This window comes from Macaca nemestrina, chromosome 5, assembly GCF_043159975.1.
Source record: "Macaca nemestrina isolate mMacNem1 chromosome 5, mMacNem.hap1, whole genome shotgun sequence".
Lineage (NCBI taxonomy): Eukaryota > Metazoa > Chordata > Mammalia > Primates > Cercopithecidae > Macaca > Macaca nemestrina.
In genome coordinates, this window is record NC_092129.1 from 20,614,577 (window position 1) to 20,638,610 (window position 24,034).

At 37.1% G+C, this 24,034-nt stretch overlaps 1 protein-coding gene across 6 annotated transcripts in view; it reads right to left on the reverse strand.

Annotated features, from left to right (window-relative positions):
- LOC105465460 (fyn related Src family tyrosine kinase) overlaps nucleotides 1-24,034 on the reverse strand; it is a 153,932-nt gene that overhangs the window by 19,464 nt on the left and 110,434 nt on the right. The window lies entirely within an intron of this gene.

Consider the following 24,034-nt stretch of genomic DNA (forward strand, 5'->3'; position numbering starts at 1 on the left):
GGCTAGCACTAAAAGAATCCATGCTTCAAAGCCTAGCATACTTGATTAAAACAAGCCATAAAATTGACTCTATCACTCTAGCAATGCAAAGAAGGAAACCCTACCATTTTGAGGAATCACAGTATCCATAAGATAAAATCATGAAAGGTTTTTAGGAACAGTTTGACTCTTCCTGGTGTAGAGACCAGGGAGAAATTTCTCCCATGAAATCCTATAATGTGGCAATGGAAATAAACAGTGTGCTCAATACCGTCTTACAATAATGCATGGAATTCCTCAGGACTGTTCATTATATTGTACCTCAATGCAGTCTGGTAACAGAATGTCCTAACACAGTTCAATAAAAGCAATTCCACAGAGCTTAAAATGATGCAATCCACATATGCAATGTTCCAGCAGTATTGCTTAATCCAAGGGTGAGTCCCGTAGGATCTACAGGAATAACTAGACTGTGTTATATTTATCTAGTCTGACTTGCAGTGGTTATTTTGTTACTCTTGCCGCCCACCTACCATTGACCCTTCTTCTGTTAACAGCACCCCCAATTTTCCTCAGAGAATTGTTGCTTCTCTAAAAGCATGCGGTCCAAAGGGACCTGATAGCCACCTGGAGCCAAAAAAGACATAATTAGTGCAATAAGAGCCAAGGAACCCCAATTCCGGACTTGATAGTTCCAGAAAGACAGGAAGAGTTTTGTTGCTGTGGCTGCTATTTTGGTTTTGGTTTACTGATGGGAGTTTGGAGCTATTGGCAGAATCCTGGCCTCTAGGCAGGAAGCAAGCTTGCCTTAGAAGAGAAGCAGCCTAGTGGGAGGCAGTCTTGATTTGGAAAGTGAAGCTTAATCCCAGGAGCCAGTCAAGCCTGACTTTTCAGCTACAAGAGTCAATTAACTACCTTTTTGGTGAAACTATTTTGAATAGGGATTTCTGCACTTACATTCAAAATATTGACTAACACACTTTATACCTATGCTTTCACTTAGCATAGTTATTGATAAATATTGGGCAGCATTTACCACCAGAATGTTATTCTGCATTCCTTGCTAAATATAGAACTTCATGCTTCAATGAGTAGTCAGGCTGGTGCGATGGTCTTATGAAAGGAAAGAAGACATCCCACTTCCCATATGGAGATTTACTGAGGGCATGCCAATAGCTAGGACAAATTTTTTCTTTTTTTTCAAAAAAAGGAACTGGCACATACCAGAAAAGCTAAAATGAAAAAAGACAGTATTAACAAGGAAGTGGAGTGACTTCCCACACACAGTTGATGGAAGAGTAATTTTTACCACCACTCTGGAAAACTGTTTTTCCTTATCTACTAGAGTTGAACATAGTCATACATGTAATACAGTAATTCCACTCCTAAGCATAAAATCAATAAGAGTGCACAATATATTCACCAAAACATGTGTTTAACAATGTTTTTAGTTGCCTGATTTGTAAGGGTCTAAACCTGGAAACAATCCAAATGTCCATCAACCAATAAATAGAACTATCCAAATGTCTATCAACTAATAAACAATTGAATTAGCTAAAATATTGTCATCTGGTTGAATGCAGACTTGTAAATAAACAACAACTGCAGCTACACACAACAATATGAATGAATCTCGCAAACTCAAATATATAATCTCATTAATAAAAAGCAAGGCTGAGCTGGGCTCAGTGGTGTCTGACACCTTTAGTTACAGTATTTTGGGAGGTTGAGATGGAAGAATTGCTTGAGGCCAGGAGTGCAAGGTCACTCTAGGCAATGGTGGCAGACCCTGTCTCAACAAAAAATAATAACAAAAATAATTGTTTTTAAATTAACCACTATTGGTGGCACACGCCTGTAGTCACAGCTACTTGGGAGGCTGAGGCAGGAGGATCATTTCAGCCCAGAAGGTCAAGGCTGCAGTGAGTTAGGAATGATTGCGCCACTATACTCCAGTTCAGCCTGGTCAACGGAACAAGACTGTCTCTAAAATAAATAAATAAATAAATAAAAATAAGCAAAACTATTGATATGAGGGGTCAGTGACTGGGATGTTAATCTTATTCTGTTTCTTAATTTGGTGCTGGTTACCTGGGTGTATTCACTTTGTACTCACCAAACTAAACTTTTATCAATTGTGCATTTTTATTACGTGTATCACACTTCAATTTAAAATAATACTTTTAAAATATCGGTGTTTTGCTTCTGTTTATGAGCAAATGGGACATCAAGTCTCCAAACTGCTATATTATGGTTCATGCTGCATTATTTAATTATAGAAGGTTATCAAAGTAAATGTTACCTAATTTTCACCTTGGATATAAAAATATTCAGTAATATACACATAGAATATTAACTTTAAGCAAATAAGTTTTCTAGTAAGGACTGTGAGAAACCTGGCTACAAAATGCCCTCCTAAATAACTGAGTTGACTTGCAGTATAGGAGTATTTGCTATAAGCCAGAAACATGCAGAGAAATATCAAACAAAAATCAAGACTTTAGGTGTACAACACTGAATATGAAGGTAACCTTTGTTTTTTTCTTTTTCTTTTTCTTTTTTTTTGAGACAGAGTCTCGCTCTGCTGCCCAGGCTGGAGTGCAGTGGCACCATCTGGGCTCACTGCAAGCTCCGCCTCCCGCATTCACGCCATTCTCCTGCCTCAGCCTCCTGAGTAGCTGGGACTACAGACGCCCGCCACACACCTGGCTAATTTTTTGTATTTTTAGTAGAGACGGGGTTTCACCGTGTTAGCCAGGATGGTCTCGATTTCCTGACTTCGTGATCCGCCCGCCTCGGCCTCCCAAAGTGCTGGGATTACAGGCGTGAGCCACCGCGCCTGGCCTTCCTAACACAACATCAACCACAGTAATGCAACCAATACAGCAGACAAGTGCAACGAATAATTAAAGCATACACTTTTCATGTTCTTCCCAGTGGTCTTTAATTTGTAGTCTGTGAGAATAACACTCCCCTGTCCCTAGATGAAAGCTCCAGCAAAGTTTTTCTGCCCACTTTTAGGTATTAGACAGTCTTATTTCCACTTAAAATCACAAACACTCTCTACTAAAAAAAAATACAAAAAACTAGCCGGGCGAGGTGGCAGGCGCCTGTAGTCCCAGCTACTCGGGAGGCTGAGGCAGGAGAATGGCGTGAACCCGGGAGGCGGAGCTTGCAGTGAGCCGAGATCCGGCCACTGCACTCCAGCCTGGGCGGCAGAGCGAGACTACGTCTCAAAAAAAAAAAAAAAAATCAATCACAAACACAGTCTCAATTCAAGCCTAGATGCCCAGTCCCAGATGATAACCAAAATACTCTACTGCTACGTGATCAGATGTCAAATCTTCTCTCCTTCCCCAGCTCAGGCCCGTTTCAGGCCAAAAGGCAGCAGTGGAAACATGGTATTCCTCTCTGTTTCTCTACTATAGCTGCTTCCCCACTTTTCCTTCCCAGCTGGGTTCTGAGCATTCAGGCTAAGAGCAAAGAGAAGAGGGAGTCAAGATGAGGAGGCCACACTCAGTCGACTTCCCACTCTGAGCCTGCTGGCAGAAACTCAAGCTGACTCCTCTCTGGGACACTCATGCAGGCCCTTTGGGGCTTCCCCATCTCTAAAGGAACCCTCACTACAGTTGCTAAGACATAGACATTTCTAGGATGCCTGCACCCAGTCGCCTCTCAGCTTCTGTTTCCTGGGCAGTTCTCCCACTACATTCTCCCTTACAGGTCTCCTCTTATCCTCCAGCAGAAGCTTTCTTGGGCAAAACCCAGAACTCCTCCAGACCGTCCATCTACAGTGCTGTGGCACTTTTGCTCATTAGGAGACCCACTTATGGTCCTAAGATAATATTTACACATCCCTTGCCCTGACAATTACCAGGAGGAGACAGAGGCTAGTGCCCTAAGTCACCTCTATCCTACTTCCACAGGATGCTTTAGCCTTCTCAACCTAAGTCAGGCTCCTGTGTTCTATCCTTCCAACTGCAGAGGATGGAGAGTTAGCCCTCAGAGTGGTCTTCCTGAAGCGCCCTTTCATTAGGTTTGGGGTCCCATTCATTAGCCCAGGAATAAAGGGGGTCCCATAGTGTGCCAACAGCTTTCTTCAAAAGCAAAATGCCATCAGCAAATTCTTCCTCCATTCCACTCCACGTATCCTTTCTAAATTATTAACAAGCTGAGAGATCCAAGAGCAGCCATACCTATCTTTGACTGATTCCCTTGTCAACTGTGAGTATGGAGATCTGACTTAGAAATTTTACTTCTATTGTGTCTTCATAACCTCAATCAAAAACTCAATTTTAACAGTGTTATATTCACATGTATTGACCCAAACACCACGCAAAGCATTATTTTACATTATTTTGTTGTAATCTTATAACAGTTATATAAGGTAGTTATTAGGTCCATTTTATTTCTCATAAAAGTGAGTAGATGGCACTGCCAGGATTCAACTTGGGGCCTTGTGATTCTAAGATGCTCTATAACCAGCAGATCTCACATAGCAGATCTAAATGTCTAATAAGACACACCTCCAGTTCATGACAATAACATTATGTCATCTGTATTCAGGAAAATGTTTTACTTTCAGCAGTGATATCATTCATTCATTTTAATATTTTCCTTTACATTAAAATACAAAAGGCAAGAGTCCGTTTAGTTCCTTCAAGAGCAATATCATTTTCTTAAACTTTTTTGTGTTTCTGGAACACATCCTTGTACTCTGATTTGTCAAGAAGCTACCATTCCTACTGGCTATGACTCTTAGGCCAGCATCAATTGCCCTATATAATAATCATCAAATAGAGGACTTCTATTAGGATATAGAACTTAGCTCATAATATATTCCTGAAGTTGGAAACCATCATTCTCAGCAAACTAACACAAGCACAGAAAACCAAACACTGCATGTTCTCACTCATAAACGGGAGTTGAACAATGAGAACACATGGGCACAGGGAGGGGAACATCATACACTGGGGCCGGTTGAGGGATGGGGGATTAAGGGAGGGAGAGTATTAGGAGAAATACCGAATGTAGATGATGGGTTGATGGGTGCAGCAAAACACCATGGCACGTGTATACTTATGTAACAAACCTGCACATTCTGCATATGTATCCCAGAACTTAAAGTATAATTTTTAAAAATTAAAAAAAAAAAAAGCCAACAAAGGGCCGGGCATGGTGGCTCATGCCTGTAATCCCAGCGCTTTGGGAGGCTGAGGCAGGCAGATCACTTGACGACAGGAGTTCAAGACCAGCCTGGCCAACATGGTGAAACTCCGTCTCTACTAAAAATACAAAAAATTAGCCGGGTGTGGTGGCATGTGCCTGTAATCCCAGCTATTCAGAAGGCTGAGGCAGGAGAACTGCTTGAACCTGGGAGGCAGAGGTTGCAGTGAGCCAAGATTGTGCCACTGCACTTAGTGGGCAACAGAGTGAGATTCAGTCTCAGAAGAAAAAAACAAGTCAACAAAAAGTCAAAGACAGCTGTAAACAGTATCATGTTAGTCCCAATTCATTTCTCCAAAAAGTTATAAAAATATAAGAAGTAGAAGGATATCTAAATATAAAATATACTTGCTATTTATATAAATTCTTGGCCTAAATGTTCAAGCCTTGACAACTTCTCTATCAAAAAGAGAAGTCCATAAATTAAAGCTGAGATATCTAGCAAGCCAACAGGTCTGTAATTGGAAATGATGGGAAGCAATAAAAAGAATTCCCCTTTTATAAACAAGATGAACCATCTACTAGTTCCAAATGGAAATGGACTACATGGAAATTAAACACAAACTTACTAATTTGTAGTGCACCACAAAAGATCTAATCATCTCCAAGCTAGAGACTAAAGTCAATAGATGGCAGAGGGGTTAAAGTGCGCTTTGTGATTTTCTGAATAAGGGATGCAAATCACAGTGATAAATATGGCTTTGGAAATTGCTACTGATTATATAAAAAAAGCCTAAATAAATGTTTGCCAGATCTTTATGATGCAGGTTTAAATTCTCAACTGTAAAACCCAATGCTTGGCAATAGCACCTAGAGTTTTCAAGCACAAAGAGAGGTATTTTGTTTAACAGAAAAAGCAACAGACTGGGAAATGGCAGACCCAGGTTACAATTTAATTAGTATATAACCCAAAACATGCCAGTCTCATGGGCCTTGATTTCTTTATTATTAAAATAAAAGAGTAGGCTTTTTAAAAAATCTCCAAATTTCCAAATGTTCCCACCTTAGCATTCAAAGATTTCTGATGACCATTGCTTTCTCTCCCTAAATTCTGATCTGTTTGTGTAGTCCTTTCATAAAACTTTAGTAATTCTTACCTTGGAGCTTTTGAACCCCATTTGAATGCTTTTCTTGTGAATCTTCTAGAAGCTGGCCCCTTCCTTTCCTTTCAATTTAAATCCTCAGAGCCAGCCTTCTCTATCCACCTGAGCTCCTCCTTTCTATCACATAAACCTGTTTGATTGTGATAGTATTTATCACAGTAGAATTATCTCTGTGAGGGCAGGGGCTCTGCTGTCTTCATCCAATAAATAGAGTTTGGCACAGGGTAATAACTAACATAAACATCTACTAAATGAATGAATGATATCACTAACTCTTGGATGTTAAGTGAAATATAAATTTCTGAGATGTCTGCTGCAATATTAAATAGGTAATTATAGCAATACTTTTGGGACTTACAAGACTTCCCTAGAATCTTATTTTAAAATGGCAAAAAAAAAAAAAAAACCAACCTCAGGATATAAACACTACTAGAAAATAGTCATTCAAGTCAATATCTAATTTCTTGATTTTTAAAATATAATGCAGAAATATTTTTTTCATCTCTTACTGGCATCATGAGCATTTATATGTGGTTCCTTCAAGTTTTCAATCTGAACAAAACTGGAAGATATGTATTATTTAAAAATAAGACCACAAAAGCTACACCAGGGAAATTCAATACATTGTAGTCAGGATGAAGGCACTTTTAATATTGCATATATTCATAAATAATCAAATAGAGAATGTAAACTATTTTTTAAAAGTATTTTCATTTGTTAGTGGTGAGTTCATATGCTTGCAAATTGTCATTCTTAATGAAGGTTGAATTCCGGTGTCTCAGAACTAGAGAGAAATGAATTTTCCATTCCTTTTCTGGCTTGTGATCTTTATTATTGAACTAAGCCTATTCCAATTCCTACAGACTATGAGTGAATGCTTGTGCCATTCTTTTTGTGAAATACTATGAGTTCATACTTGTTAAGTATTTTAGTATTTCAGCCGCAAAAAATATATATATAAGATTAACTAAAATAAACTGGAACCATCCATCAATAAAGTTGCTGGCATTGTGATTGAACTGAGTTAAAAGATCAAAGATCTTGAGTTTACATGCTATTTGACCTAGGGAGAAATGTTTCACCTGTCAACTGATTAATCTAGCAGAAAATGTCGAAGAATTAGGATAGATTGCGGAGATGTAGGTAAGTATGTATGAGGAGTACAATAAATGTTGGTTGCATGTTGAAATAACTCAGCTATTCTGCATGTTAACTTCTATATGGACTATACCATAAGTCACCTGATTATTTGGCAACCCTCACATCCAAAGTAACTGATTCAGGAGAGATCTAGATGGCATCTGATGATTTCCGTCCTATTTGCCAAACGCAAATGCATTTATGTAATATATAGTTGGTGACAGATATAGAAGCCCAGCTTTCTTCTAACATGGTAAGGTCTTATTTTGCAGTCCTTTCATAAAACTTAAGTAATTCTCACCTTGGAGCTTTTGAGGTAGAAAAGGGTTTCTCTGTCACTATATAAGGAATGCTGTGAGATTTTATCATAAAGCACTTTCAAAGAACTCTGCCCCAATTCTATCACACGTCTAACATATTATTCAGAACATATTAAACAATTATGAAATTCAGGATATTCCAAAATTAGATTTTTAAAAGAAGTTCCAGAAACTAACTTTGGAATATAACACAAACCTAAAGTCAGAGGCTGTGTCTGCAAGACACAAAGACGTCGAGTCGGCTCAGTGAAAAATGTTGGTATAACAATTAGTTTGGTGTTTTACAGAAAAACAAATGGTTGATTGTGCAGATTTTTGTTTTTCAGCTGGTCTTCTGGCATCATCTGGGCATAGTCTTATTCCTACTGACTGATAATAATCTCTTCCCATACTGAGTAAAACAATATGACTTCATTGATTGAGCAATGGAATGAAAATCAAGAACTCACTCCCCTAATCTTATTCTGCCAGTGATTTGTTCTTTGACCTTAGGCAAGGAATTTCATTTCAGTTTCCTTATCTAGAAAATGAGAATAATGATCTTATCTATATACTCCCACAGGGATAGTTTGAGTGTCATTGTTCACAAAGGATGATAGATATTTCTAATGTACAATGTGTGAATACTGTATCACAATATCAGTATTGTCAAATAGCATTGTCAACAAAAGAGAGGCAGTTCCACAGTAACATTTTCTACTCCTTACAGAGTAATGGCAACTTAACATAGTGGCTACCAAGCATATTAAGCTAAGAAATTGATATTAATTCTGTGTGGAAAAACTCCTGGCACTTGTAAACTCCTGTTTATTTGGTTTGTTTTTAGATTTCTTTATACTTTTCAAAACCATTACAAGACAACCATGATGATTCTCCCTATACCACTGCCTCAGAAATCATGCTAAGATAGCTCTACACCAATAAGTGAATAACATTAATTGATTTGTTATGTTGTATCTCCCATTAAAACACAATTCAAGACACATGCTCATTTTACACTGAATTCTCTTCTACAGCAAATAGAGTAGGATTCCAGCACGAGTTATTTTGAGAGAAGAAAGTACATCTGTCTAAATTATTAAAGTGGCATCATGTAGAAGAGTTGTTCTCTCCTTCCCTGGGGAAAAACATCCGCTAAGACGAAAGAGAACAAACACAGCTGATTCATTTTGTCCATACAACTCAACCTGTGGGTCTCAAAGGGCACTTAGCTCCCAACCACGAAAATTCTGTGTGCTGCGGACATTGGTCAGTAAGTTTTGCTGTTAAACTGTGGATTGAATTAGATGATGACCCATTAAGAAAGTGTCTATATTAGTTGACTCAAGAAAGCTTACCAAAAAAGCTTTTTGAGGATACATCTGATAGCTCCCAGGTCCTAGGGTCTGTCAGGGTTGTTACTGGTCAAGAAGCCCAGCTGAGATTACTTTACAGTTAGAGGCAACAATCAACAACTTTTGTAGGCAAAAATTCACTACCTTTTCCATATGGCATAGCACAGAAATTGTGAGCCTGAACCATATGTTGGTTCAAATACTGATCACATTTTTTTAGAAAAATTAGTCTTATTCTAAAGACCCCAACAGTCCAACCCCTTACGGAAATAAATCAACTCCTTATCAAAGCTGGCTATTAAGTGTTCAGTACAGAATGTCAATTTTATTGTTTATGTATTCGGTATGTAAAGCAGATGAGTAGCTCTTTAACAATATATAATTGTAACATTCAATATTTTGTCAGCTAATTTAATTGAAAATTACAATTTCCCATGAAAAGTACAATTTCCCTTGAAAACAGTATTTGCAGCATCTGATATTGCAGGGAAATGCTCAAAGAAATAACTTGACTCTTTATTCCTCTCGAGACTCCAACTCCTCACTTGGTATTATATATGCAATAAATCACCAGGAATTAACACACTTGGATTATATTATGTCAGTTTCCTACAGAAAATCTTTCACTGGGTAAAGATACAATGAGACATGAGACCCAGTGTATCTACTTTTCAAAACTTTCTCTAAGGAAATAATCTAACTATTTACATGCATTTATTTAGTCATATCCCTACCTTGTTCTAAAAATGTTTGAAGGATTGCATAAACTATAAAATGTCTCAAAATATAATAAAATTTAAAATAAGTAGATGAAGGAAATAAGACAAAAGGTAAAGAAACGGACGATGATTCCAGGAACTCGGCTAGTATGCTTTACACAGATATCTTCAGATGCCAATCCATGTTCAAGCGATGTGGGCCAGATTTGGCACTGTGCCTTTCTAGCTCTCACAGTAAAGAAGTAAACACATTCAGAGACCTAATTCCATGAAGAAAATATTAATCAACTATTAATCAAAACACATACACACACACAACTACAATCATGTGCCAAATAAAGACGCTTCAGTCAACAACAGCCTGCATAAGTGATGGTGGTTCCATAAGATTACGGTAGAGCTGAAAAATGCTATTGCCTGGTGACCTCATTGTGCTATCAGTTGTAGCACAATGCATTATTACGTGTTGGTGGTGTTGTTGGTGTACATTAACCTACTTTGCCGCCTGCCATATAAAAGTATAGCACATACAATTGTTTACAGTACATAATATATGGTCATGATAATTAACGACTGTTACTGGTTTATGTATTTACTATGCTATACTTGTTGTTATTATTTGAGAGTGTACTCTATCAGCCTGGGCAACACAGTGAGATCTTATCTTTACAAAAAATGAACAAAATTAGCTGGGTGTGGTGGCACATGCCTGTAGTCCCAGCTACTCGGGAGGATGAAGTGGAAGGATCATCTGAGGCCAAGGAGGTCCAGACTGCAGTGAGCCATGATCACACCACTGTACTCTAGCTTGGACAACAGAGTGAGACTCTGTCTCAAAAAAAAAAAAAAAAATACATGCAAAACAAACAAACAGAGAGTATACTCTTTCCACTTATAAAACAATTTAACTGTAAAACAGCCTCAGGCAAGTTCTTCAGGAGCATTCCAGAAGAAAGCATTGTTATCATAGGAGATGACAGCTCCATGGGTGTTACTGCCCCTAAAGACCTCCAGTAGAACAAGGTGTGGACGTGGGAGACAGTGATATTGATGATCCTGACCCTGTCTAGTCCAAGGGTCATGTATGTGTTTGTGCCTTTGTTTTTGACAAAAAAGTTTAAAAAGTAAAAAATGGAATAACTTTAAAATAGAAAAAATCTTATAAAGACACAACAAAGGAGAATATTTTTGTAGAGCTGTAAAATGTGTCATGTTTTAAGCTAAGTGTTATTACAAAATAGTCAAAATATTTTTTAAAATTAAAAAATGTATAATGTAAAAAGTTATAGTAAGCTAAAGTTCATTCACTATTGAAAAATGAAAAATTTTTTTATAAATTTAATGTAGTCTAACTGTATAATATTTATCATAAAGTACAATAACGTCACAGGCCTTCACAGTAACATCACAGGCCTTCACTGACTCACCCAGAGTCCTACAACTTGAGTCCTGCAAGTTACATTCATGGCAAGTGGCCTATACAGGTGTAACATTTCTAGTAATTTTAAACCATGTTGTTACTGGGTCTTTTATACGTATAGATATAAATACACAAATACTATTGTGTTATAGTTGCCTACAGTATTCAGTATAGTGACATGCTGTACAGGTTTGTAGCCTAGGAGCAATAGGCTGTACCACAGAGCCTAAGTGTGTAGTAGGCTATAGCATCTAGGTTTGTGTAAGTACACTTGGTGATGTTCACACAACAATGGACTCACCTAATGACACATTTCTCAGAACAGATCCTGGTTGTTAAGTCATGCATGACTGTATTTCTGATATTAAAATGAAATAGAAATTTATCACATATGTCCTCATAACGAAAACACAGAAAATACAATGAGAAATATTATCATTAACATTCTTAATAGTAAATACACCAAGAGCCGGGCACGGTGGCTCACGCCTGTAATCCCAGCACTTTGGGAGGCCGAGGTGGGCGGATCACGAGGTCAGGAGATCCAGACCATCCTGGCTAACACGGTAAAACCCCATCTCTACTAAAAATACAAAAAAATTGACCAGGCGAGGTGGCGGGCGCCTGTAGTCCCAGCTACTCCGGAGGCTGAGGCAGGAGAATGGCGCGAACCCGGGAGGCGGAGCTTGCAGTGAGCCCACTTGGCGCCACTGAACTCCAGCCTGGGCGACAGAGCGAGACTGCGTCTCAAAAAAAAAAAAAAAAAGTAAATACACCAGTACATTTCAAAGAACTGACTCTTATAATGTCCGTTAATGTGGACCAGTTACCAACAGGGAATTCAATAAAGGCATTTGTATGGGAAACTCCAACAACGCAGTTCGCCACCCAGAAGAGGAAAAGCAATTTGCACAAGAATGTTCACTGCAGTATTTTTCTTGGATTAAATGACTGTTAAAATGTAGTAAATCGGAAAATTGAGAGTTGGTTTTTAAAATTATACAATTGTAAAAATTATCTAGCGGCAAGAAAAATATGTAAAATGTATTAAGTGAAATGGTGGGATACAAAATTAAGAGACTATCATACGGAAACATGAGGATACATCTGGCAGCTCACATGTCCTGGAGCTCTTTACTGCTAAAGGAATCCAGCTGAGGTTCCTTGTGGAAACCATAATTGCATATGAGCAAAGATGATTAAATTTGCCAACATGAAAATAATTGCGTTAGATTGGCAGATTTGTGGATGTTTTCTGCCCTCTGCTTTCCAAGCCAACTGTAATAATGTTATACTGCCTTTAAAATAAAAACATACACATAATGCTTTCAGCTTTTTTTAGAAAAGCAGTATGAGAATTAACAATCTAAAGATAATGTCTGCACATTTTGCTGAAGACACTGTCTGGTATGATACTTGATAGTCTTTACATAAAGACCTCATGAACTCATTTCTCTTTGAGCTTAATGCTTAAAATTATAATGTGTCTTCTCATATATATAAGCCAGTGAGAAGCACGATGGGTTTCCCTTTTTGCCTTATCTGCCAGAGAACCCCTGGCTAAACTGATTTCTAAACTGTGATAATTATCTTCTGTTAGAGGCTCAGCAGGATCTATTTCTCTGTTCTTTTTCATTGATTTTGTCCTTTTTATGTTTAGCTATATTTTATATTATGTTTCAGCATTATATGCTGACTTAAAACCTTTTAGAGATATATGGAAATACATGCACAAATGAAATGATAATCAAATGACACAGCACACTTACTAAACATAAGAAAGAATTTCTAATGAACTGAACTGCCCAACAATAAAATAGGCTGATTTTTGTTTATGGGAGGTTTGAGGCTTCGAATTATGAGAGATTCCTCAGCAAAGACAATACTGTAGTAGACTAGACATTCTTCACAACTTCTCTTATTCTATTAATGAAAAGAAATGGAGAGAAAAGAATATGATATGTGAACTATCAGAAATTTTAAAGATGATTTAATTTTTGTTATTTTACTGATGAGAAAAACAAAGTCTAGAGGTCTGAAGTACACTCTTAGTTGTTTTCAGGGCTGGAATCTAAGTCTAGCCATACGAGTGATAGTAGAAACAATAGAAACCTTTAACCATTAATTTCCTATTTCTTGATCAAAGAAAAAAGGGAATAACTTATTATTTTCTCAGTAGGATCTTATATGTTCCAAAGCTTTCTGAGTGAAATCTTTCCCTTCTCTCTCAAAACTCTCCTAAAACTCTCAAAAAGCCTTCCCCATAATGAGGGAAAATCTCAGTACTCAATTCCTCTTCTCTTTTTCCCCACCCAATTTCAGTAATTAGTAGACATGCTGAACAGGGTAAACATGAAAGTCATACAGAAAGGTAAACGGTAATTAAAATACCTTGAAATCAATTTTTGTCTCCTTTGGAAATACAAAGGAGTATTTTTTGTATTAGCTAATTTATTTTCACAGCAGATTATTGTATTTCATTTTTTCACCTTGTTTCTACATATTCAAGACAACTATTGGTAATTTGATAATTATTAATTCTCATTTCTAAAAGCAGATAGCTCTCTTTCTTGGAAATTTCATCATATTTAATGAGGACCCATGATATAAGATGTTCCTGCTGTTTATTTCAGACAAGGATTAGACAAAGGTTACTGTGATGGTTACTTTTATGTGTCAACTTGACTGAGCTAAGAAATGCCTTCATAGCTGGCAAAGTGTTATTTCTGGGAGTATCTGTGAAGATGTCTCCAGAAGAAATTAGCATTTGAATTAGTAAAGAAGATCTTCCCTCACCAATGTGGGCCAGCATCCTACAATCCATTGAAGCCCTGAATAGAACAAAAAAAGTAGGATGGGCAACTTCACTCTCTCCCCTGGACATCCATCTTTTCCTGCACTTCCACATCAGAGCTCCTGGTTCTCAAGCCTTTGGGTTCTAAGACTCACACCATTGGCTCTCCCAGTTCTCAGGCCTTCAGAGGCCTCTGACTGAATAATTACACCACAGCCAGCCTTCCTGGGTTTCCACCTTGTCGATGGCAGATCATGGGACTTCTTAGCCTCCACAATTTTGTGAGCCAATTCCCATAATAAATTTCCACATATATATACTTTAGTAATTCTGTTTCTCTAGACAACCCTGACTAATACAATTAAAGAGGGTAGACTCTGTTTACTTTTATTTGTCATTGTTTGCTGAAAATGTAGGTCAGGTCACATACAAGTAAACACTTCACATAAAGACAAACCACCCCTTAGTTGCAGCCTGCACATTGAAGGCTGGCTAATCATCTTCCTAATGACCCTTACTCATTCAGGGGTGAACCAGGTGAACAACTGTGAATTACGCAGTCCTATCCATCACTATTGCTAGAAAAACAGTTCAAAGTACACATTCCAATGAAAGATGGGCTAACAGCTCCATCTTTCAGTACAAAACATAGCATTCTTTATGAGTAATAATAAAAGCAATTGAAGCCTGGTGGGGTGGTTCATGCCTGTAATCTCAGCACTTTGGGAGGCTGAAGTGGATGGATCACTTGAGGTCAGGAGTATGAGACCAGCCTAGCCAATATGGTGAAACCCCATCTCTACTGAAAATACAAAATTTAGCCTGGCATGGTGGCATGCACCTTTAATCCCAGCTACTAGGGAGCTGAGGCACAAGAATCACTTGAACATGGGAGGGGAAGGTTGCAGTGAGCCAGGATTGCAACACTGCACTCCAGCCCGGGCAATAGAGTGAGACTCTATCTCAAAAAAAGCAAAAAAAAATTATTGAATTTGTATTGAGCACCTGACCTAAGTAAGCACTGTGCTAAGTGCTTTTTTATGTAATATTTTGTCTAATCCTCATAACAACCTGATTGAGTTTACAGTGGGGAAAACTAGTTTATGAAGTGATCAAGTAATTTTTCCCAGGATACAGAGCAAATAACCATGAGTGCTATGGTTCGAACCAGGTAGTGGGACTCTGAAGCCCACACTCTTAATCCCTACATGTCTCCCTCTGTTGTCAACCAGCAAGTACTTTTAGGCAGCTATCACAAGGCACTGCTCACAGCTCCAAAAGCAAGTAACCTTGGAGCTACTATTTAACAAGATGATGATAATGCTTTGGATAAGGTCTATTCCACAACCGACACCTCTTAAAGGGAAATACTAGATTGCACATTACCTTCTTATAGTATTTTTCTCCATCTAATACCATGACTCCATTTTCCTTAGTCTTACAGATACAAACCAAAATTTCAGTTCACATTATCTTATGCCCCAAGTGTCCTCCCCATCTTGACTCCTGTCTCTCAGTAAATGGCACCACTATTCTGAAACCCAGACATTAAAGCTGGATTCCTCTCTTCCTGCCTTCTTACCTCTGACTCGGCATTATACTCTATCCATTTGTCCTCTGCACTACCACCACCTTGCTGTTTCTCTGCCTAGAGTGTTTCAGTAGCTCATAGTCTGTTTTCCATGTCTCCAGCCTCACTGTCCATCTTCCAGTCACCAACATCATCTTTCTAAAATGCAAATCTGACCTTGTTACTGTCCCCTTTAAAGCTCTTCAAGTGTTTCCCTACTGCCTAAAGTTCAGACCCCATAACAGAATTCTCCACTGCATCTTATCCTCAGGGTTTAAATGTTTATTTGTTGCTCCCTGAATGTACTATGGTGTATTCTATCTCTTTGCATTTTCACAAACTGTTAAAGTAGAATATCATTCTATTTACATATTACAGGGTAATTCATTTTTCAAGGCCCAGCTCACGCATCTCCTCCTTTATTAAACCACCTGGTGTAAGCAAGCAGAGTAGCTCACTTCGTCTTTAGTATCCATTGTGTATCTACCTCTGTTATTGAATTCATTCCACATCACTGCTTATATATTTACCCTGTACTTCTCCTACTGGACTTTGAGTCCTTTGATTGTAGAGACCATGTCTTCTTTATTATCCTAGTACTTAGCATGCAATTTTCAAATCAGCATTATCATTCTCATCATCATCATGACTAATATATATTGAACTCTTACTGTATGTCAAACATGGTGCCAAGACCTTCACATACATTATCTCAGTGAATTCTCACATCAGTCCTGATATGGGGAAGTGAAATTGAGATGGCTTAAACAGTTTGTTCAAGACCACTCAACTATTAAGTGACAGAGCTGAGACTGAAATCCAAATAGTTTGATGTCTGTACTCTGCAACCTATTGGCTCAATAAGTTCTCAGCACATGTTTGATGGATAAGTAGATAAACAAATGGATGCACTAATAATGAATCTACAGAAGTAAGTCCCAAGCAGAACATGGCCTGTTCCATGAGTTTTGATGTTTATTCCTCTTTTTTTTTTTTTCCCTGAAATCTCAGTTGAAATATTCTATACCTGTTTCCCTCTCCCATTCATACAAAGTCTAAGGGGAGATATAAACAAACAAACAAAAAACAAAAAAACTCCAATAGCTTCTGAATTAGACTTTGAATCACATGATCAGTATCCACTTCTGTTGTGAACTTACTAAAGCTCAGTGAATGAATCTGACCTACTTTTTGAAACAAATTTGTTTTGATGTGCAGATTCGGTGATAATTTAGAGATCTTCATTGGAAGCTCACAGAGCATTTTTCTATCACAATTCAAGAAAGCTTCAATAAGCACATCCTTGTGGGTGGAATACCATCTGACGATTATAATGACATCATCCTGAGCCTTGTACTTGAAAGGCGCATGGTGGGGAAAAGCCTGAGTGTGGTGTCACAGACAGCTGGATTGGAAATGAGATCAGCTACTTACATGCAAATCAATTAACTCATCTTCTCTAAGCCTCAGTTTCCTCACTGTGAAGCTGAAAAGAATACTCCCTGCAGGATCATGATGAAGATTATAATAAATACACCTACATCAGGGTGAGTGTTCCATGCATAGTAACTACTGTTGTTTCCAAAACCCCACACAAATGGCATTACTAAGCCCGGCCCTTTCATAAGCTCTCTTTGGGTGGTTACTTTTCTTTTCAGGGACTAGGATATAAGACAAGGATAGAGATGGGGTGAGGGCAAAACACTGCAACTACAATTTTTAGTAATGTGTTCAAATATTTAAATGCTACAATGTTTGTTTGTAAAAAGAATGATGAATGAGATCTCAATCTTATATTTCTTTGCTAGAGTTTGCAAAGAATTTTCACATACTCTTTTTTATTGTACAATGGAGTGGATGTCCATGTAAGTTTTGAGTCAGATAGCCTGGCTATAAACCTCAGATTCTTTACTTTCTAGCTGTGTGACCTTGGACAAGCTACTCCATGACGCAGTTTCTTCCACTGTAAATTAGTGGTAATAATAGTACCTACTGTACATAAATATGCTAAAACACGTAGAAATGTTCAGGACAGTGTCTAGCACAAGGGAAGCACTCTGTAGATATTATTCTCATCAACCAATAATGTAGACAGGACTGATGCTACACCTATTTTATAGATGATGAAACTGAGGTTCACGCAGTGGATGCCCACAGCTTCTGATTTCCAATCTGGAGTGATTTTCAGATACAGAAAAAAGATAAAGAGGAAAGTATCAATACTTTCTCCCAACAAGCAGCAAAATCATTCTGATTAGAATGCTAAGTGCTTATATTATACATATATTTTATAGTAGACAAATTTTCAATATAGTGATGTTGCCTTTTGGTGGGGGGAAAAGTTATTTGAGGCTATTTTTATACCATTAATATGTGTACAAATTTATGTCTGGGACTATTTATGTGAAACATGGGGTTAATTATTCATTCTCTCCTAGCCTCTGTCATGACTCAATTAGATGCAACATTCTTCTCCATCCCACTTACTCAGGATGTGGCCAAATGACTTGCTTTGGTGAATTGAGTAGGGGCAACCATGACAGATGGCTGTCTTTGCAGAAGCTTTAACTAATTTGGTTTGCTTCTTCTTAGTCTTCTGCTCTCCGCCATGAGAAACCCATGACTCACATAGCAGCAGCTCCTTTAGCCTGACTTCCAGAATGAAAGATACATGTAGGTTATCATAGGCCTGTCTACCTTAGGCAGAGCCCAGTCAAGCCATGACCAAACCAGCAGCCATCATATAGCTTGATTAAACCACTGAGATTTACGGGCAAAAGTGATTAATACAGGACATTTCAAAGAAAGCACTGTGACTTCTGAATAATGTTTTAAAAAATCAACAAATCCTCTTTTAGAGCTATCTGCTCACATCTAGTCATGTTAGCACAGATGAGTAACACTCTATCTAGCCTTTAATTCTTTCAGTTATGAAAACAGTGTTTTAATGACGTGATCTCTCCAGTTCAAGTTCTCTACTTCTAAGATTCTAGCAAGAAAGTTTACAGAAATAAAGTTATAACATTCAAACATGGGGGAGAAAAATTATGATCTCTACTTTCTGAGAGAGAAAACTGAACCACAAACATTTAGATGAAATCTGAAAATTCTAGAGACTCATCATTGTGACAAGGCACATCCAGGGAAGTGTGGTGGGTTATACATGGAGTAATGTGTGTTGACACTGGGATTCTGCTCTGTGGGCATCCCTTCTACCCCTGATAGCAGCTCCATTAATTTGCCTAATTCTCATTTTTTTGCAAACTAAATTATCCAAACAAACAAAACAAAATGCTGAAGCTACATCACAAATTTCAGAAAGAAAAGAACAAACCCAGTACCTTCTTCCTTCCTCCCCACAGGCAATTATCATATCATCTCAATCTCTTCATAGGCCGCGAATGCCAAGCTACAATCATGGGACAAGCTCTTTGAAGGCTCTTTATTGCTCAGGCTTGAGCGCTAATAGCAAATACTGTTTTGCTCGCTATGTGCCAGGTTGTGTTCTAAGCAGTTTTCATGCATTAACTCATTTAATCCAAACACCACCACCAAGAGGTAGGTACTATTTTTTATTTCCATTTTACTGAAAAGGAAACTGAGGAATGGAGAGGCTAAGTGACTTGCCTAAAGTCACAGTTCTAGTAATAGAAAGAACCCAAACCCAAGCACCCCAGCTGCAGAGTTCATTATCATAAACTGCAATACTCTAAATAGCAGAATCCATTTGGAGCTCTGATGACCTTATCCTTCCAACCAAGATAATCTTAGCATAAAATTCTGCTTTCAGATTTCTTACAAATTGAAGACATAAGAAAGCAATCCTCATTTCTACTCTAACTCATTATTATTATATACATAAAATTAAGTGTTTTCCTTGTTTTTGACCGTTAGTTTATCTTATAAAAACCAGAGTAACACAACAAATTTATATCTTTCCTATATGAGTGCCTCTTTTCATTTAGTTGGCATTTCCCCTCCATTGCCAATTAGAACATATGCTTCACAATGCAGGAACTCTGTCGCTGGCCATTTAGTCCAGCCCTCTGAATACTTACTGGTACTTAGTAGGCATTAAATAAATATTTGATGAATGAATGGATGGGTTTGTGAATGAATCACAAGTTCTTTAAGGTATGGATCATCTCTTTGTTCGAGACTATACATACAACAGGTATATAGAAAGTGCTGTTCATTATAATTACATAAAAATGAAAGTATAATTTTTGCTTATTTTTCCTTCTTTTATGCTTGTGCTTCCTACTTACATTACTTTTCACAAAAACTTTTTTACAAACATCTGCAGGTGGTAAAGAGATAGCTCTGCAGGGAGAGGGGATTGAAAGAAAGTCCCTGCTCTGCTGAAACAAATAGGAAAATAAAATTTCTGCAATGCATAGGCTTTTAAGACAACAAAATAGTTTCTCAGATTGCAGTTCCTGTGCCAAATTTCTAATAATATAATGCAAGGCATGTTTCTAAAATGCATTAGAAATGACTTCATGATTGACAGGATGCTGATAAATAGTTTTAAAGCAGCTAATGTGCATATATCATTTTAGATACATGGTTTAAAATTAGAAATAATAACTTACTAAATTGGATTGTGTTTATTGCATTAATTTTTATATCATGAACACATTTTGTATAACTATCACCATATAAAAACTAGATGCCTAAACCATTAAGAAAAATTAAGCTATGGTCAATTTTTTGACGTTCATAAAGCAAAACTGCTACCATATGGAAGTGGTTCGTTTATAGCATAAATTACTAAAAATGCTTTTAAATTGTACATTTGTCTTCAACTAAAATCAGATAGTCTTCTTTTTATGAATTAATGGGTCATAAAAACTAAAAACAAAAAAAGTTAACAAAAACCTTCTGTGTTTTGTCTACATGATGGCATGTTATTTCTGATATGCCACAAGAGGGAGCACATGTCTGAGTGAAAGCCCTCCAGTGGCCCACAGAGGTAAATCAAGAGTATGGAGGGAAGAGTTGAGTAGCACTCAACATCACAGTGTCCCTGTTTGTATATGTAATATGCTACTTGGACTTCATTTCACAATATTTTTTCAATAAGATATTTTTGCCACTTGGAATAACAAAAATAAATTTCTTACATACCTTATTTAAGAATCAGGCAGCCTTACGGTTCAAGCATTTATTTATTTGTTATTTACCTGAAATACAAACTGGACTTAATTTCTTAAGCCCAGTGGAAAGAAAGAAGAACTGGACGCCCTTTTTCTGACCGACTTTCATCACCAGGGTCAAAGACTTTTAATTTCCTGTTCAATCCAAAACCCGACACCAGTTCTTCTCAAACGTTCTTCAGACAGAAGGAAGCAAAGAATCTCTTCATCTCCCTCTGTCTTCCACCGCTCAATTTTTAAAATTCTTCCCCTTTTTTTCAGTTTGAGATCATTATGTCTACATGATATCTAGGCCTGAGAAGCAGAGAGACCAGTCAATCTCAGTTCTGGCACTTTCCAGCTATCCACAAAAACTATCCATATTGGATTTATCATGGCCACGTTGATAATATATACAATCCAGTACTTTTGTTAGTTATTCAAGCATAATGGTGGTAATAGACTAACAATTTACAGATCTCCATTTTATTTCCTAAATGGTTCAAAAGTGCATCACAGAAAACAGTTCCCAAATCTTTTATTAATCTATTTTATTTTAGATTCAGGGGGTACATATGCAGGTTTGTTATATTGATACATTGCATAATGGTGAAGTTTGGGCTCCTAGTGAACCCATCACCCAAATAGTAAGCTTTGTACCTAATAGATACATTTTTAAACCCTCACTCCCTTCCCATCCTACCCCTTTCTTGAGTCCCCAGGGTCTATTATTTCCATTTTTATGTTCAGGTACCCATTGTTTAGCTTCCACTTGTAAGTGAGAACATGTAATAATTGGTTTTCTGTTTTTAAGTTATTTCTCTAAGGATAATGCCCTCCAGTTCCATCCATGTTGCTGCAGAGAACATGATTTCATTCTTTCTTAGTATAGTATTCCATGGTATATACATACCACATTTTCTTTATTCAATCAACCATTGATTGACACTTATGTTGATACCACATGACCTTGCTATTGTGCATTCTGCTGCAAATAAGCATACAGGTGCAGGTGTCTTTTTGGGATAACCGTTTCTTTCACTTTGTGTAAATACCCAGTAGTGGGATTGCTCAGTCAAATGGCAGGTCTATTTTCAGTTCTTTGAGAAATGTCCACACTGTTTTCCATAGGAGTTGTACTAATTTACATTCCCACTACCAGTGCACAAGCATTCCCTTTTCTCTGCATCCTCACCAATATCTGTTATTTCTTGATGTTTTAATAGTAGCCATTCTGAATGGTGTGGGATGGTATTGCATTATGGTTTTAAATTTCATTTCTCTAAGGATTAGCAATGTTGAGTATTTTTTCATATGTTTGTTGGTTGCTTCTGTGTCTTTTGAGGAATGTCTGCTCCTGTCCTCTACATACTTTTTAATGGAGTTGTTATTTTCTTGTTGATTGGTTTGAGTTCTTTATAGATTCTGGACATTAGTCTTTTGTTGAATGCATAATTAGAAAATATTTCTCCCATTCTGTAGGGTTGGGAGTAAACAGGTTGCCTGTTTACTCTGTTGATTGCTTCTTTTGCTGTGCAGAAGCTCTTTAGTTTAATTAAGTCCCATTTGTCTATTTTTGTTTGTGCTGCATTTGCTTTTGAGATCTTAATCATAAATCATTTGCCTAGGTCAATGGCTGAAAGAGTTTTTCCTAGGTTTTCCTCTAGGATTTTTATAGGTTCAAGTATCACATTTAAGTCTTTAATACACTTTGGTTTAATATTTGTATGTAGAGAGAGGGGTCCAGTTTTATTCTTCTGCATATGGCTACACAATTTTCCCAGCACAATATATTGCATAGGGTGTCCTTTTCTTATTGTTGAATTTGTCAACTTTTGTTGAAGATCAGTTGGTTTTGGCTATGTGGCTTTATTCTTGGGTTATCTATTCTGTTCTATTGATCCATGTGCCTACTTTTGTACCATTACCATTCTGTTGTACTTATTATAGCCTTGTAATATAGCATGAAGTTGGGTAATGTAATGCCTCCAACTTTGTTCCTTTTGCTTAGAATTGCTTTGGCTATTTGTGCTCTTTTTTGGTGCCATGTGAATTTTAGAATTTTTTTTCTAATTCTGTGAAATATGACATTGATAATTTGACAGAAACTGCATTGAATTTGTAGATTGCCTTAGGCAGTATAGTTATTTTAATGATATTATTCTTCCTATCCATGAGCATGGGATGTTTTTCCATTTGTTTGTGTCATCTACAGTTTCTTTCATCAGTGTTTTATAGCTGTCCTTGTAGAGGTCTTTCACCATCTTGGTTAAATGCATTCCTGAGTATTTTACCTTTGTTGTGGCTATTCCAAATAAGATTGAATTATTGATTGGTTCTCAGGTTGAGTGCTGTTTGTGTATAAAAATGCAACTGATTTTTATATGCTAATTTTGTATCTGGAAACTTTACTGAAGTTATTTATCAAGTCTAGGAGTCTTTTGGAAAAATCTTTCAGGTTTTCTAGGTGTAAGATCACGTCATTGGTGAAGAGAGAAAATTTGAATTCCACTTTTCCAATTTAAATGACTTGTATTTATTTTTCTTGTCTAATTACTCTGGCTACAATTTCCAGTACTATATTGAATAGGAGTGGTGAGAGTGGACATCCTTGTTTTGTTCCAGTTCTTAGAAAGAATGCTTTCAACTTTTTCCCATTCAGTATGATGTTGGCTGTGGGTTTATCATCTAAGGCTCTTATTATTTTGAGTTATGTTCCTTTGATGCATAGTTTGTTCAGAGTTTTTATTATGAAGGGATGTTGGATTTTATTGAATGTTTTTCCTGCATCTATTGAGATGGTCGCATAATTTTTGTTTTTAATTCTGTTTATGTGGTGAATTACATTGATCAGTTTGCTTATGTTGAATCATCCTCCATTTATTCCTGAAATAAAACCCACTTGATCATGATGAATTATCTTTTTGGTATACTGTTGAATTCAGTTTGCTAGTATTTTGTTGAGGATTTTTGTTTCCATGTTCATCAGGGATATTAGCCTACAGTTTTCTTTTCTTATCCTTGCCAGATTTTGGTATCAGGATGATAATGATTTTGTAGAATGAGTTAGAGAGGAATCCCTCCTCCTCAATTTTTTTGAATAGTTTCAGTAAGATTGATACCAGCTCTTCTTTGTATGTCTGGTATAGCTTAGCTGTGAATCTGTCCAGTCCTGGTCTTTTTTGTTGTTGGTGGTAGATTTTTTTATTACTGATTCAGTTTCAGTATGCATTATTGGTCTATTTTGGGAATTTTATTTCCCAAAAAATTTATTTCCCAGTCATGATGTCA